Raw genomic sequence first — 4,033 nt, 5'->3', positions numbered from 1 at the left:
TTTTTTTTAGATATTATGGCAAAAAAACCATGTGACAGATGTATCTTATAGTCCCACAAGTCAGCCAATTTTTTTTTAAATGATCTATCTATACTTCAAAGAAAATGCTCTTAGAACAGAAGAGAAATGATACAGGATCTCCCAGAGATAGATTAAATAATGATTTATTGACTCTAAAATTTTCAAACGTCACTGAGATAGGTAGCACAGCTGCTGAAATAGTCTGGATTTTAGATAGGATTGATGAATTAGATCGGCATACACACACACACACACAGACACACACACACACACACACACACACACACACACGATAACCTCAGAATAGAAGGCAAGAAATGTGTTACATTCAGGAAGACGTTTTGTCTTTGTTTCAACTGGAGAAGAAAAGCTATATATGCCATCAAAATTTTTTTAAAAAAAGATCAGATTTGACTAGGGAAGACTTCTGTAGATCTAGACTACAGAAGAAACCAAGAAGAACAAAACAGGTAAAGTGATTGCTGATCCCTCTATACAGAAACGGCTCTGAGACTGAATAAATCATCTCATTAGATGCAAAAACAGCCTTTGACAAAAATCCAACATCTCCTCATGATAAAAACTTGGAGAGATCAGGGACACAAGAGGCATACCTAGACACAATAAAAGCAATGTACAGCAAGCCTATAGGCAACATCAAATGAAATGAAACATTATTCAGATATTAAAAACAAGGACATCATGAAATTTGCAGATGGAACTAGAAAATATCATCCTGAGTGAGGTAACCCATACCAAGAAAGTCATGCATGGTATGTACTCACTTATAAGTGGATATTAGCCATAAAGTACAGGATACCCATGATATAATTCACAGACCCAAGGAAGCTAAGTAACAAGACAAGCCCAAGAGAGGATGCTTGAATTTCACTCAGAAAGTAGATGGAGGGAGATGAACTGGGTTGGTGGGAGGGAAAGAGGAATGGGAAGAGAGAAGGGAGAGTAAGCAGGAGTAGGAAGGGGAAAGGCTGGGAGAGAAAACAGAAAACAGTTGTGAGGGCATCTCTGGGACAGGGGGGATTCCTGGAGCCTAAGGAGAGGGTGACCCTAGCTAAGACTTGTAGCAGCAGGGTATATGGAGCCTGAAGTATCCACCTCCTCCATGAGGTGCTTCCAGTGGAGGGAGGGGAACACCAACTCACCCACAAAACCTCTGACCCAAAATTTGTCCTGCCTATAAATACTGCAGGGATAACTATGGAGCAGAGATTGAGGGAATGGCCAACCAATAACTGACCCAACTTGAGACCCACCCCATGGGAGAGAGCTAACCCCTGAGACCATTAATGATACTCTATTACTGGAGAAATTTACATGTAAATAAAGAAAATATCTAATAAAAAATGATACTCTATTATGCTTGCAGACAGGAACCTAACATGTCCTCTGAAAAGCTCCATCCATCAGCAGATAGAAATAGATGCAGAGACCCACAGCCAAACACTAGCTAGAGCTTGGGGAGTCTTGTGGAAGAGTCGGGGATAGAAGCTGGAGGGGTCAAGGACACCACAAGAAGACTTACAGTCAACTAACCTGAACCCCAGGGGCTCACGGAGACTGAACTACCAACCAAAGAACATGCTTGGGCTGGACCTAGGCCCTCTACATGTCTGTAGCAGATGTGTAACTTGTCCTTCGTATGGGTCCCCTAATAGAGTTAGGGCTGTCTCTGACTCCGTTGCCTCCCTTTCCCTAGCTGAGATGCCTTGCTTGGCCTCAGAGGGAGAGGAAGCACCTAGCATCAAGTCCAGCTGCGACTTGATGTTCCAGAGCGGGTTGTTACCCATGGAGGTTGGCCTCCTCTTTTCTGAGGATATGGAGATGGGGGAATGGGGGAGGGGTGTGAGGGTGTGGGGGTGGGACTGGAAGTAGAGGGAGGCTGTAACCAGGTTGTAAAGTGATTTTTTTTTCAGAATATGAAAATTTATTACTGTCTTTCCATTGTCAAATTTTATGATCTTGGTCTCTCCTTCTTGCCTTTGTATAGAGCCAAAAGAGACACATTGGCTACTTTAACCACCTTAAAGCGGACTCCAGGAATGTCACCTACAGCATGACCTTTTCGACCAAATCCAGCGACCAGAACTTCATCATTTTCCTCAATGAAGTTCAAGCAGCCATCATTGGGCACGAATGCTGTGATCTTCTTGCTGTTCTTAATGAGCTGCACCCTGACACACTTCCTGATGGCAGAATTTGGCTGTTTGGCTTCAACCCCTACTTTTTCCAGCACAATTCCCTTTGCATGGGAGGCACCCCCAAACGGATTGGCCTTCAGGGCTGTGCCCACGTGGGCTTTCTTGTACTGTTTATCATGCCGCTTTTGGTCCCGTCGGTGACTGAGGAGCTTCCGGGCAGTACGGAGACCACGATACTTGCCCATCTTGTCTGCGCCACGGGCCCGAGAGAAAGAGCGTAAAGTGAATTTTTAAAAAGGTATTGTGCCTATACAACTCAGTGTCAACAGGCAAGACCTCCTCCCTGTGCTCAGTTCAATGGATGTCTGTGAGCCTATACTTCTGTATTAGTTGGGTACTGTCAGAGCCTCTCAGGAGACAGCTATATCAGGCTCCTGTCAGCCAGCACTTGCTGGCATCCACAATAGTGTCTGGGTTTGATAACAATATGGGAAGGATTCCCAGGTGGAGCAGTCTCTGGATTGTCCCTCCTTCAGTCTCTGCTCCATAGTTTGTCTCTGCAACTCCTTTATGAAGGCACTCAGCGATGTGAACTTTCCTCTTAGCACTGCTTTCATTGTGTCCCATAGGTTTGGGTATGGTATGCCTTCATTTTCATTGAATTCTAGAAAGTCTTTAATTTCTTTATTTCTGTTGTAACTCATTTTTCACTGAGTAGAGAGTTGTGCAGTTGGCATGAGTGAGCAAGTTTCTCTTGTTTCTGTTGTTATTAACATTCAGCTTTAATCTGATTTCAGATGCTGTCTGTTGACATTCATAGCTTTAGGGTTGTTGAAAACTACAAAGGTTTTTAATAGTCTCAGGGATGCTAGGCCAGACACAGTGGTGGGCAGCAAATGGTTTCAAAGAAACTAAAAATAGCCCAAGGTAATTTGGCTCCATTCTGCAAGCAACATTTTGTTTCCATAGTCTCAAAGTTCAGTCATTTGGCCTTATAAGTCTGTAATGCAGATATGGCTTTTCTTTTTCTTTTTGTTCTCCCCTCCCCCACACCAGGGAACTTCTGTTTATAGTTCCACCAGTTAGTCAAGCATCACATTGGAAGAGGCTAGATACTGGTTTATGCCTTAGAGTCTGATGAAAATGAGTTTGTGTGGACAGAAAAACGGTCTTTAAAAGAGATAGTTGATATAGACATTAAGGAATAAATCCTCAGATCGCACCAAATTTCTCAGGCATTAAGGGCTATGTGTCATTTCTTTTTTATTTAATGTGTTTTATTGTTTGTATGTCACATAAGAGGACTATGGCGTCTAAAGTTATGTCAATCAAGGACACAAGAAGTTGAGGCAAATAGACTTATTGTCTAACCAAATGATCATATTCTTTAGCTAAGTTGACCACATTATCCCCTGTGTTGTAGTTATTCCTACTTTATGAAATATTATTTGCAATGTTTGGAGTACTTGAAATAATATTTTATCTTTTAATTTAGTTTTCATTCTGACCAATTTGATTCCATGCCTACAAATTTATGTAAACTTCTGATTTAAAAATATTTGTCTTAATTTTTTACCTTGTTTTTTTATTTTGTCATATTCTTTATAATTTATAAAATATTGTAACAATAAAAGTGAGTGTTATAAAATTGTTTGATATAAAACAACAATCAAATGAACAGTCTTATGTAGATGCTTGTCTACTTCAATAATGAAAATACATGTTTTTCTCAATATAAATTTTAAATAACTCCAAACATATTAACTGTATATTTTTTCTTTTTTCCTTTTTATTTATTTTTCTTAGACATTTTCTTTATTTACATGCCATACAATATCTCCTTTCCCAGTTTC

The 4,033-nt window shown here is 40.5% G+C and overlaps 1 pseudogene; it reads right to left on the bottom strand.

Annotated features, from left to right (window-relative positions):
- Positions 1-1,943: 1,943 nt before the first annotated feature.
- On the bottom strand, positions 1,944-2,425 carry LOC116093643 (annotated as a pseudogene).
- Positions 2,426-4,033: the final 1,608 nt, after the last annotated feature.

This window comes from Mastomys coucha, chromosome X (assembly GCF_008632895.1).
Source record: "Mastomys coucha isolate ucsf_1 chromosome X, UCSF_Mcou_1, whole genome shotgun sequence".
Classification (NCBI taxonomy): domain Eukaryota; kingdom Metazoa; phylum Chordata; class Mammalia; order Rodentia; family Muridae; genus Mastomys; species Mastomys coucha.
Note: the sequence above shows the minus strand (reverse complement) of the source record. Positions and strands in the feature narration are given on the sequence as shown.